Here is a 14523-nt window from a genome sequence, read left to right as displayed (position 1 = left end):
CAGAGGAAAAACATTTAAAATAAGTAAATGAAGAGGAGATCAACCTTATTATTGTCAGGGAAATAGAATGAAACAAAAATAACACAATGTTTGATCCATGAGACTAGCAGAATCCAGTTAAGCATGAAAGTGTCATGTTTTGTCAAGGATGGGAGAAATGAGAGCTAGCGTATTGACACTGCTTTATCTACAGTCATACCGAAACCCAAGGAAGCACACTCTAGAACTCAGTGATTCCCCTTGCCGTACATGGTCCCAGGGCATATGTTCATGGTGTACATTGCATATAATAGCAAAATAGAAAGAGAGAGAGAGAGAAAGGGAGGGGGGGAAAAAAGGAAAGATCATGAAGTTCCATTAATAAGGTAATAACTGATTTAATTTTGGTATATTTATAAAAGATAAAATATAACTGTTAAATGGAAAATGAGGTGGATTAGAAATATCGTGTTTATAATCTATCTGATAAAAAAGTCCCAGTTTGTATTGTTTGACAATTTGCATGTTGTAAATACTCCCACTATGGCTGATTTCAAGCTACTGATGTGAAAAGGCAGTAATGAGCTTTTTCAAGTCGATCCTAGCAAGTTCCAGCCCAACACTAAATAAAGTTACAGCTCAAAAATTAAATTGTGAGTAAAAAGGGGCACATTTCCTCAACTGTATTTTGAAAACCATCATAAAAATGCAGTTACATAATATTACATATTCTGCATAGATACAAATATGGAATATTAAAAATATGATTGGGGGGGCGCCTAGGTGGCTCAGTCGGTTAAGTGTCTGCCTTTGGCTCAGGTCATGATCCCAGGGTCCTGGGATCGAGCCCCTCATCGGGCTCCCTGCTCAGCGGGGAGCCTGCTTCTCCCTCTCCCTCTGCTGCTCCCCCTGCATGTGCTCTCTCTCTCTCTCTCTGTCAAATAAATAAATAAAATATTAAAAAAATTAAAAGAATAAATATGATTGGGAGGATATACCCAAAATGTATTTTAGTTGGTTTTTTTTGTTTGTTGGTTTGAAGAGAAGATAGAAGATTTTTTGAGGAGAGGATGAAATGGAAATAATTAGAAATAATGGTCAAAGATCACTTCAAATGTATCCATAATATCTTACTTTATCCATTTAAACAGTTATTTGAAGGAAATACAAATATTGTTAAAATAATTCTGGATGACAGGAATATGGTTATTTTTATTATCCTCTCTAGTTTTTATATTTGAAAAAAACTTCTTTTACATAAAATTTAAGATAATAATGTACCTACTCTAAGAGAAATCTGAGAGATGTGTCACAGTAGTACGGGCTGATTTGAAACCACCATGGAGGTGAAAAGTAGTGATAAGATCAGATGAGTTCTTAGCCATCACACTCTTGGATACCTACTCTAGAAAATCAAGAGCTATAAATGAGGTAAATTTTAATGACTGTTTAGTGAATAAACAGTCCTTTAAAAATGGAGAATGGAGATCTAGTTTTGTTGAATACTCTACAACAACTACTAGAAAATGGAAAATAGTATGAAGTCCGAGTGATCCAAGTATTTTTCACAGAACAATGGTAGGTACAAAAACAAACAAACAAGACAAAACTCTAGTTTTGACTATCATTGTATGATTATGTATGAAATTTGTATTATGAAATGAAATTAAGTATGAAAAAAATGTGGCAGAATTTCAGGAGTCTGGTTTGAGAGTGACATCCTTGCTTATGAATTAGGGCGACTATATAATTAATCAACAAAACTGAGAATCATGGTACTTTCAGAATGAAACACGATACTGCGAGTAATTATGCCTGGGCAAGAGTTATAAACCTGTAAATGGGGATTTTATATCCAAACTCTTCAGAACTGACAATTTTGGTGAAATAGATTACACGGATTAGAAATGAGAAAGTATCGATTTCGAGGTCACAGTGAAATCATCAGCAGTTTAGGCATGATGTGTGATTGGATCAAGAGCATCTAAAAGAGAACTGAGAAGAAAAGACAGATGAAAAAGCAAATATCTAACAGATTTGTTCAATTACTTAAGGAAGTTATCCGGCAGAAAATAATCACAAAGGACAAAAATATCATTAATTTATATTTTAAGTATGCTTGCAAAATATGAACAAATTATTTGATAAAGGTAAAACTATCTTCTATATCATTTGTATGTTTGAGCTGTTTTTTAAAAACTTCACAAAATGTATCCATATTAGTATTACAAACTGCTTTTGGGACATTTTTGTTCTGCGGTTTAACTCAGACACAGAGCAGTATTTTCTAAAAGTGGACAGATATTGTTTTCTTTGATATCTCAAATTTTCTGAAGGGCAGAGAATCACTGCCTATGACTTTGAGTTTAAAAAAAAATATGCAACTATTCTTTTGCCAAGGTGTTTAATTGATGAATTGGGTCTATTAAATTGTAAAACTACCCAATTTTCTTGTTCCTGTGGTTGTTTGCTCCAGAGCCAGTATGAGAAAATCAGCACTGTAGGCAGTAATTTTTCTTTCCTTTGTAATTTTATAGGGCAAGAAATAATTCTTCTATTCTTTAAAGTTACACTCTTTCTTCAGCCACTCCAAAGAATTCTTAAGTCATGGAATGCTATTCACTCTACTTCCCACTCTCTTGGGAAATTACATACACATGAAGAATAATTCTAATTCCTTCTTAGTGATACAAATATCCCAGTGAATTCCTGTGGGTTTAGATGAATCATCTTTATGAACTCATGCTTAAATTACCCAACATAAGAGTCAAAATAAAACTTTAAATTGTAGTCATGGAATATATATATGTGTGTGTACACACACACACACACACACACACACACATATGTGAATAAGAAGTTATTTATATGTGCAGTGTGCACTCTCAGTCATGAAAATTTCAAAAATAGAGAAAATAATTCATATTTATTCATCTCAAGAGATGTACATATTATTTACTAATAAGAGAGGGAAAATCCATATAAATGTGAAGAGCTAGATTTTATTGGTGAAAAAATACAATAGCAAAACAGTAAGTTTAACTTTGAGTACAAATAATATAGTCTTTAAAACAACATTGTGATCTCAATTCTACCTCCAAAACTCAATTTTAAGACAATTATAATTAAGCCAGCCCTATGGTCTAATGCTACATAAGACAATTGCATTTTTAACTTCTTTCAGAAAATTTTTCAAGTTTTATAACAACTAAAATATTTTTTATCTTATTGCAGCTACTCTTTAAAGGTGTGCTGTTACTTGCTAATATTCAATGATACTTGTGATCATAGAAATATTACTATTATAATTTTAAAAATAGTGAAATCTTTTTAATCTCTCATTTTCCTTCATGATTACTAATTTTGAAGCATTAACTATTTTCTTACTTCTTATTCTTTAATCTATCAAGTAATTTTGATGTTGTTGTTTGAACCTACAATGAGCTTGCCATGTCTCCATGTCATATATTGCAATTTAATATAAGATACAGAGAAAGAAATATATACTATTCTCACTATAATATTCTACCATGGAAATTTGATTCAGTAGCTCAAAATACTTTTTACCCACTAATAAGTTTTTAAAATGGTTAGAATATTAAGGTCTCCCCCCACAAATGATCAACATGGCTTTTTAAGAAAAATAAAGAAGGGTTGAAATTATTCTCTTGTTTTATCATATTGAGTTTTACATTTCATTCATATAGTCCTATTGGTAAATATCAAAAGAAAAGTGCAGTAACTGACTAACAATGTACAATTCTGACAATCATTTTTGTTAAATCTTGAATCTCAAATATTCATCAAGGAATCACATTTAGATATCTGCTCAATAAATTTTCCTGTTATACGGACCTCAAAAATCTTAATCTTTTTTAAATTATTTAAATGAGAGTGCTTTTTATCTATTATCAGTAAACAAATTACTGGGAAGGATGGAACTAATATTTGAAAGGAATATTTCATTTTAAAGATTCTATTTATTTATTTATTTATTTATTTATTTATTTATTTGAGAGAGAGAGAGCACTAGAGAGAGAGAGAGCAAGCATGAGTGGGGTACAGGGGTAGAGGGAGAAGCAGTCTCCCCACTGCACAGGGAGCCCGATGTGGGGTTCAATCCCAGGACCCTGGGATCATGACCTGAAGTGAAGGCAGGTGCTTAACCAACCTAGCCACCCAGGCACCCCTGAAAGGGATATTTTAAATACATAAAGATTGAATAATCCTTCAGAGAGAAATAATAATAATAAATTTTATTATTTTATTTATTTCTTGTAATTACTATTATTTTTACTTCCATGGTATGATTTCCATTAAAAAAATTTCCCCTTACCTATACCTGTTATTTCCTTAAATTTTATCTGAAGAAGAATTTGGGACATTTGATGCATAGAGTTTCCCACATTCATGATTTTGCATATTCTATAGCCATTTTGCAGACCAATGTAACCGTCTGTTCTCTGTATAACATGCAAGTTGTCAGGTTGCATCCCTGTGGCAAGATTGGAGGTTTTGGAGTGTTCTTCTCTCAGGAGGTATGTAATATCGAGGTTTCTTTCCTCATACCCAGTTACTGATGCTCAGTGTCCAGACCCATTAATTTATGGAGGAGGCAAAACTTATGGTATTCAAATTCCATGTTTGATTTTATTTATTACCTGTAAGAATTTAATAAGAATATGCATTTTTCATCTACTATTTCACTCTGCAACAGTGTAACTCATATAAGAATGGCAGAATAAATGGTAGATTCTTCTCTTGAATTATCCAGCTTTTAAGATAATGAATTGTTTCTTTGTCATTCTCAAAAGGTTACTGGTTAGTTTATTTTCCTCTTGTTTTTTAATTCATGAATTTAAACATATTGCAATTCTTCTGTTTATTAAATCTAAAAGTGTGACAATTTTAGCCGGCCGGAGCCTCTGCAGTTTGGCCTGAGTCTGTTTGCCTAAACGCCCAAAATATTTTTTCCTTATCTTGAATCCAATAGTCTTTTTTTTTTTTTAAGATTTTTTATTTATTTATTTGAGAGAGAGAGAGAATGAGAGACAGAGAGCACGAGAGGGAAGGGGGTCAGAGGGAGAAGCAGACTCCCCGCTGAGCAGGGAGCCCGATGCGGGACTCCATCCCGGGACTCCAGGATCATGACCTGAGCCGAAGGCAGTCGCGTAACCAACTGAGCCGCCCAGGCGCCCTTAAGTCATTTTTTAAAGAAAGCTCTATTTAATTAGTTTTAGTATTTTTTCTGTCCCTTTGCTTCCCCCCCCTTTAAGTACCCTGCTTTATTTATGCTAAATTTTCTTTATCTTCTGTCTTATCACTTTCTATATAATTAATTTTACTTCTTTTTATTTTTGAATATTTAAACCTTTCCTCCTTTACACCTTTGCTGTTTATAGTGCATTACCTACTATACTTAGATGCTTCTAGTTTAGCCTTCATTTCTAAAATAATTTTTATTTGAACTCTAATTCTTTCCAAATTTTTGCCACATCATTTTTTACATTGTCTAGGTATCATTTATATTTTTATATTGTATGATTTTCTTAATATCTTTGTACTCACTCTCCATTCTGTGTTACATATTTGATGTTTTTTTTTTTAATTTTAGCATCTTTTTCTGATATGCATTCCTTGTCTGTAGGGATGTTATTTCTTCTTACTCTTGTTTTTTTTTTTACCAATTTTTTTATTTGACCTTGATAATTTCATGTTTCCCATTTTTATGTAAATCTAGTTTTCTCAAATTTTACGCAGAAAATATCCTTTCTAACTTCATAGTGTCCTTTATGTATGTATGTATCTTTGTGCACATGTGTGTGCATGAGTGAGTGTGTGTGATAAACAATTGAGTGAATTGCTTTCTGAGGTGTCGTGGCTATTTTCCTCTACCTCTTTTATCTGGATTGCTCTTTCATTTGACTCTCTTTTCCCTGTAGTACTCAATTTTAATTCTACTCATAGCCATTTACATTTTTCCTGAATGGGAGGCATGAGCCCTGGAAGTTTATGGGAGCTAGATTATTCTAGCTCACTTGTTCTCACTGTATACCCACTCAACTCATCTACTACTGGATTGGGCAAAACACCCTTTGGTTTCAGCTGATCTTTTCCTTTGGACCATTGGACTTCCCTGTGGTTATCTTTTAGCTCTTTTATAGTTTTCCTATTTTCATCAGATGTCCCATCCTTTCCCTCTGCATTTTCCATTACAAACATCAATAACATGCTGGTCTTGTAGCTGCTGGTGGTTATTGTAAATATTGTCCATGGGTTTTGCTTTTGATACCTAATTGCTTGTCTATTTTAATGTGATAATCACAAATACCTAAAACTGTTACTACCACCACTGCATTTTTTCCCAGAAAAACCTTTCCTTAGCCCTTTAAATATACATCTAGTCTGCCAATTCAGATATCAATCCCTATACAAGCAACAGCAAAAAAAAAAACCTTTTTAAAAGCTAATTCATTACAAGTTCATGCTCTCTAATTTGATAGAGGATTAAATATTGCTTGATAATCCTTTCTTTAATTCCTAAGACAGGCCCTATTGACTTATAGGTTCAGTTTCTATGATATGGTGCAACTAATCCGGTCTTTAGACAGTAAGTCTTTGAGGTTGGGGGAACTAAATTATAGACAGGAAGAGTTTGGGATGGAGGGACCAAAATTTTGTCCTTCAATTTTGTTCTTGCAACTTGGTTCTAACAAATGAGCTTATTTTTTTTCTTATTTGTGTTTCCTATAGCTCATAGTATGCAACTAGATGTCTATTCGTGTGTCTAAGCCTTCTTTAGTGTACAATATTAGTCTTCCAGACTGCATGTGTGCTAGATCTCTGTTCGTTAGATCAAAAACTCTGATAGCTAGCAGAGTTGCTTAATTCCTATCGCTGTACAGATTTCCTAATGATGATCTGACAAGATCAGGCACATTCAGGGTGGCATGGCCGTAGACTCCTAATGATCCTCTTACATTCTAAAAAATTTACTCTCACATTTCCCATTGACAATATATATATTGTCATATATATATATTATATATATGACAGATTATTAGTCAGTAATAACAAAGAATAAAATCTTGCCATTTGGATACATAACATGTATGGACCTTGAGAGCATTATTTTAAGTGAAATCAGTCAGACAGAGAAAGACAAATAGCAAATGATCTGTTTTATATGTGGAATCTAAAAACAAAAACAAAAACAACAACAAAAAACAAGCTTATAGATACAGAGGACAGATTGGGGTGGTTGCAAGAGGTGAGGGCAGGGAAGAGAAATGGATGAACTTTAAAAAAAATTAAATAAATTGAATAAAAGTTTTAAAAAAGAAACATACCTTTTCTGTAAATACATTTTGACCATGTAGTATTAATTTTAAAATAATCTTTAATTTTAATTAGAAACGGTAGTTAACAAAAGGTAACAGATCAAAGATTAAAAACATTTATTCAATGATCAGAAGCAAAGCCTCATTAATTGTTACTTATCCTCTTGGAGATCTATTAGAGGGGTATAATAAATTTGCTAGTTCCCTGGAAGTGTAAAAAGAATATTGAACAATTATAATTAGGAATGTTGACTAAATTACCTTCTATAAATTGTTTATTACTGTCCATATGTAAATGGACAATATCTACTTGGAACTAGCTTAGGCAAACAAGTGATTTAATTAGGATGCTTGCTGCTCCCAAGTGAAGGCATGGAGGTAGTTTGGCCATAGTGATTACTGGAAACAGGCACTTGGGGAAAAAAGGAGCATATTATGCCCATCTGTTGTTTCTTCCTCATTTGTATTGTAGCTTTATCCACTTCATCAATTGAGCATCCCAGCATTGTAGAAACTATACTACCAACAGCTTCAGATTTTTCCATGTTATTATCACTAGATCTGGATTCCCCATTTTATAGGAGTTTAAATTTTTGAAAAACAATAAAAATAAAGATATCTACTACTGTTCATTCTGTGGCCATGCATATATACTTACATACATGCACAGAAACATAACTTTTTCCCCCTCTCAGATTCAAATGAAAAATTGTCCCAGATAACCCAATTCGATTATTCCATATGCAATTCAAAACCAACTCCAGGGGGAAATATGTAGCTATGATATTAGTATTTTGGTGTAACATGTCCATTCCTGTCAAACAGATCTTTTTAGATCTATTATCTGAATAGAAAAACTCAGGATGGGAAATGAAACAAATGATATTTTTACCTTTTCCACCATAATCAAAGCATAATAGTGAAAAAATTATAGAAGGATAACTGAAAAACTTTTTTAATTACAGTGGGAAATGTAGTTACAAAGACAAGTCTTACTATCTGGGCTGGATAGTAATGTTTGCATTTCTATATTCCATCTTTCAATATTATGTGGCCTGGAAAAACAAGTCTCTTTATTCTGCACCAAGCAGACTTTCATGCCTTCTGATTGGTTTGGTCACTGGGATCACTGAGGGTCTGAGCGAGTAAGAGAGAGGTTGGTGATTGTCATAATAAGACACATGGATGAAGTGAATGCTTGAACTTTTGATCTCCCCCGGAAATCTGTAGCAGTGCATAATTTATCATAGGGTCCATAGGAAAGAAGTAGTTGGTAGTACGTTAAAGTGCTATTTAACATGTGCAAACAGAAAAAAAATTACTAGGTCTATTGGAAGAAGTTGACTCAGTTGACTCTACAGGAATTTTATGTTTTCTTACCACATTCTCAAAGTGAAGCCAGCTTGTAGAACTCGGTTTCCTTGACTGAGGGGATAGGACATCCTTTGAAGAAGGTTGCAGCAATGTGGCCACAATGCATCTTTCTTCAAGTTTCCCACAGTAAGATGTGCAGCCATTTACCAAAGTGCGTTATTTGTTATGAAAATGAAAATATTTTGAATTCCCATGGAATTATAAGGTAACAACTCAATATTGATGTCAATCCCTGAAAACTATAACCCCAGCCACAGATGAAGTTTCATAATTTAGAAAGTGTTGGTCTGAACCTATTTCCCAGATAATCCACTGGGGCCATGACTTATATACTACTAGGATACTTCTGTAGTTCCAGAAGGTATAGGCAGAAAAGGTATCATTAAAAAACTGGAAAAATTCTGATAATGAACCTTGACCCATGGAGTGCTATTATAGAAGGAAGGGCCAAATAATATGTCCTCGGAACTGCCTCCCATCCATATTCCTTTAGCTTAAAAAAGAAAAAAAAAAAAAAGCAATACAGTGTCTCCCAAAAAAAATTCTGGGGGTGTTACAGAAAATTAGTGCCAACATCAAGGACTTTAAAGTTACAGGATTGATCACTCCTCTTTACCTCACATTTTGCCTGGTGCAAAAGTCAAACAGGACCATGAAAAATGACTGTGTAGTATTATAAACTAAATCTGAAATTACATCTGTTTCAGTGTATCAATTTTCTTGCACTCTGATACATTGTTTGTTTGATATCCTACAAAAGTGACTGACTCGGAATAATGGAATAGCATGCCACATGAGATACAACATGTGTGAAGTCAGGGTGATTTCCTACAGGATGTGAATATTTTTTCTCTCAATTATTGATGAATATGATGACACTCTTCTCTTTCTCTGAGAACAAGGAGAGGAATGGCAGGATCCCCTTTCACAATTAAATCTAATAATTCCTTTAAAGCTATTTTGTTTCCCATCCCTGTGAATTTGGAATCAACAGGTTTTGATGACCTAGTAGTATCCAAGGAAGAAACGCTTGTACCTCAGAACACAGCTATGGCTCCTTTGATTTAGAAGGTAACATTACACAGAGTCATTCTGAATTTTTTATGCATCTTATCCAATAGAGTAAATGGTCTACTCCCCTGGCTGGTTGCTTGATTCTGAATATGAAGAATAATTTTAATTGATGGCTCATGGAGTAGGAAGTACTTATCTGGAATTTATGGGGTTCACCTCAGCATTTCCTAGGGTTCCCTTGTCCAGGAATACTGGTCAGTATGAATCTGCAGTAGCCATTCAGGATAGGACCACTGTAATCTGGGATCCTCGAATTAAGTTTTAGGTTAATTTAACTGAGTCTGTAGTAGATTAAAGATGACTGTAAATCTCTGTCCCTTCTCCCCTTGAGAAGTGATGTAGAATTGTCCTTCCTTTGAATTGGCTGTAGCAAATAACAACTTTGATTGATAGAACATGGAAGAAATGAAGCTGTACAAGTCCAAACCCAGACTTTAAGAAAGTGTCATTTTCTACCTCTTGTCCTTTGGAACACTTACTCCTGAGGGAGCCAGCTGCAATGTAAGAAGTACCAAAAGATGTAAACAGTCCAAACTGAGCCCAAGCTTTCAATCATCCCCACTTTATGGATTGAATTGAATCCTTCTGAAAGATATGTTGAAGTCTTAATTCCATGTATCTAAAAATGTGAACTTATGTGGAAATAGGTCATTATAGATGTAAATAGTTAGGATGAGGTCATGCAGGAGTAGGGTAGGCCCTTAATCCAATATGACTGGTGTTCTTATAAGACAATGTAATGTGAAGAATCTAGGAAGACAACCATTTGACAATGGACACGTAGATTGGAATGCTGTGTTTGCCACCTAGCCCTGACAATGCCTTGATTTCAGACTGCTAGCCTCCTTAAAATAAATTTCTGTGTTGCCCAGCTTGTAATAGTTTGTTATGACAGCCCTGGGAAACCAATACAATTACCAAAACACCACATGTATGGTGAAACAACAACAACAACAACAACAACAACAACAACAACAAAGCTTGATCCCTCTAGTCTAGCCCATCGAACAACTGAATGCTGTTGGTCCATGCCACAAGGAGCAGATGTTATGGTTACCTAATCTTGCTAGCCTGAGCTGATGTATCTCCCTTGTTGACTGACTTAACCTTATGCACATCTTTGCAGAAAGATCCTCTACTAAATGTTCAGCTCACCATTTTGATTGTGCCATTAGTTTCTTGCTGTGATCTTGACTCGTGCCTCTTACCTCCTGAAATCCCCAATGAGATAAAAATGGGCCAAATGGAATAAATCCATAATAGTAAGAAGAGTTAGGGAGGGGAAGTTGTGGCAAAGATCTGCACAGAAACATGTTAATGGAGTCTTGTGGTCAGATTCCAAGTTAAGAACCTAGAAGGACTAAAGTGTGTCAAGGGTCTCGGTACCTCAACATCGAAAGGCTAAGAGATATTGTCTGAGCCATCTTAGACCATGCATCAGTAACTGACACAGACATTTTTGATTTTTGAATCATGGTCATGTGGTGATAACACGGAGGCCAGAATCCTCTCTCTGTAATTCCACTCATACATACTTTAAAAGAGGCTGTGGAATTTAACTTACTATCTGATAAGGACTTTGGACTAACCAGACATTCCAAGATCCATTTACAACGTCATTTCCAATTTCCTAATAAAAATCCGTATAGGAAGGTCTGAGGAATAAAGAAATTCAAATGGTATACCCTTATCTAACTACAAACAAGATGGTTTCATATATTCAAGCTCTTCTAGCTTGCTGTAGCATTTTGATGTAATGAAATGTAAAGTGGAAACATATATGTCAAAATCTCTAACAGAACTGAGAAGGTCATGCATGACACAAATACTATACATAGTTTATTTATAAGAACTGAGATTTCAGAGTCTGACCCCTTTCATACCGTACCTTCTGATACTATTCATCCAAAGGGTTTGTTGCTTTTTAAGCAAGGGATGCTATTTTTCAGATGAGTGGTATAATGATTAAAGGGTTCATCTAATTATTATAACTGTCATCAGAGTCACTTATCTTACGTATGCTGAAAATATCTCAGTTTCAGTATTTATCTGTCAGAACACAAAATGTTCTTAGTAGAATAGAAAAAGTGTTATATTGATTTCTACAATGTGTGTATGCTTACATACCGTCAGAGTGAGAAAATATGGATTTCTATGATTTTAAAAATTGAAACTATTTTATAAATTATATTTTTAGTTAGGGAGAAGTTTTTTTGATGATAATAAACGTTTTCCGTCTTTACAGGATTTCACCAAGATCTCAATAGTACCTAATTAGAATCTGAGCATGTAAAAATGTGATGGTTCTTTCATTTTGTTTAAAAAGTGTATTTAAATACGGAAACTTCAAGAGACTTTCTATTGAGAAATGTGGACTGAGAGGTCTTTCATACAATCCTATGTGTTGTTAGTGTAATTTTTTTTTAAATTAGGTGTTGTATAAATGAGAAAAGTGGTGCTAAATTATTCTCTATCCATACTACTTATTTTGAGGTCACCACCCTTGCAAGATTAGTTTGACATTTGTGACATGGCCATGGTGGTAATCAAACATCAGACCTGATTTGCATAAAACTTAATCATTGGCTACTAGCCTCTCTCTGTCTAAACCTACATACATAGTTAATCAGAGTTTATTATTGCCACAATCAGTCTATATCTGTCACTGTATGTTTCCAATTATCAGTTCCTTGGAGAGAAAATTCTGGCTTAACTAGAAACATTAGCTCTGCACATTCAAGGAATGATTACTTGTCTAGGTCTTTGTTCTGTATTTGTAAACTTTTATCTTGTGACAGGAATAGCCCCCCAGCTGAATGTTCAGTCCATGCATAAAGTCAGGTTACTCTTTGTACTCCAGGACTGTGCGGCACATGAAGGAACGTCAGGTGGGGGTGGAAATGAAGGTTTATCTGTGAGCACTAATGTGTCGAAGTCCTGCCTCTAATCTTCCATTAGGTATCTTCTAATGGAAGATATTGTTTCCTCATTGCTTTTTTAAATTCAGTTTTAGTACATTAGAATTTATATTAGGAATTTTGTAAAATGCCCTCATTTTGGAAGCCCTTATTTAAAACGACACAGCTAATCACTGCCGTGCTGAGAAGTCAGTTTTTACTAAATGATTAACACAATAATAACTTTAAAAAATGTTTCTAGAATCACCAAGACTACCTACATAATATTGCATTTCACATCATGTCTTCATTGTCAATCATAAAACCTCCTGGAGCGATTGTCAATAAGGTTTTGTGTTGCATTTATCATTCTGACTGAGAAAAGACTTAACTAGCCCTTGACTGTCTCAGTCAGCTTTTGCTATTTATTGATTAATCTATTTATAACTGTAATATCATCAATTTTTCAAATTAAAATACAGTTCCAAAATGCGAAGTTTGGACTTTTTAATAATTACTTAAGTCCTTTCGGCTGACCTTTGTCTCTCATGTTGTTAATGTTTTGCCTATGTAGGTTCTTTCTAAACTGAGCTACAACAGATTCAATGGTGCTCTTCTCTTGAAGTGAATATATCTTCTGACAGTTTTTGATTCAATCAAACTGCGCACTTACTCTCTTATTTTATTCTTTGTACCTTAGTGGCAATCCAAACGATTTGATGTATGTATGTGCGCATGTATATAATGCATTGTTTTTTCTTCTGAGCGTACCTAAAATCTTTTTTTAGATTTTTTATTTATTTATTTGAGAGAGAGAATGCGATAGAGAGAAAGAGCGTGAGAGGGGGCAGGGTCAGAGGGAGAAGCAGACTCCCTGCTGAGCAGGAAGCCCGATACAGAACTCGATTCCGGGACTCCAGGATCATGACCTGAGCCGAAGGCAGTCGCTTAACCAACTGAGCCACCCAGGCGCCCCTGAGTGTACCTAAAATCTTAAAGAAATTTCAATTTTAGAAAATTTTATTTCCTTGCTTATTGAGTTTACTTGCTAGAGTCATTTATATTATCCATTTTTCCAATCGACATTATTCAGAGACTGACTTTTCCAACTTTAAAAAAAAAAAACCTTTTTATTCCAGTCATGTCTTCATTGCCAAAGCTTTATAAACAATGCCATTACTCAATCAATGAATGGACAATACTCTCTCCAGGATAGAGATCATTTTTTCAAGGAAAGGCGGTCTTCACTTATTAGATCGTATATAATTTCAGTGGAAGTAAATTTTAAATGTGAACTTCCGTTAGACAATATGTCCTTTTTAAAAGACGTTGATTGCTACTATGGTTGAACTTTTATCACAAATATTCCTTATTTTAAAATAAATAAAACAAAGATGGCATGAAATTATTTACCGCAGCAGTAGACCACTTCTCAGATAAAGTTATCGAAATATGTGTGTCTGAAAGGATGAGAATTTACGCAGCTTGACTCTGTGGCATCTGGAGGTCGACAGCTGGTTATTATGTACACCTAATTTACCAGAGCAGTAAATACTGCAAGTGAAGAGATCAATTCACCAAAGGTCTATGGTTCAATAGGTTTAGCACTTCATGTTGAAAATAAAATGTGGACTAAATTAGGAGAAAATCTTTCTCACACTGTCTCAATGATAAAAGAACCCCCACAGTGGAAAAAGGCACTAAATGAAGTGTCTTTGAGATAATTAGGTGGATGGTAATAAACCTAGTCTTGATCTGCTTTATGAAGCTATTGTAATAATATTAATGATGTTTAACCATGTAACAATCCCTGGACAAATGGCAAATCTATTTTCAATACCAAATTACTCATTTTTAAA

The sequence above is a fragment of the Eumetopias jubatus genome, unplaced genomic scaffold (assembly GCF_037043125.1).
Source record: "Eumetopias jubatus isolate StellerSeaLion01/CBP00866 unplaced genomic scaffold, mEumJub1_p1.0 scaffold_12, whole genome shotgun sequence".
In the NCBI taxonomy this organism is placed as follows: Eukaryota; Metazoa; Chordata; class Mammalia; order Carnivora; family Otariidae; genus Eumetopias; species Eumetopias jubatus.
Note: the sequence above shows the minus strand (reverse complement) of the source record.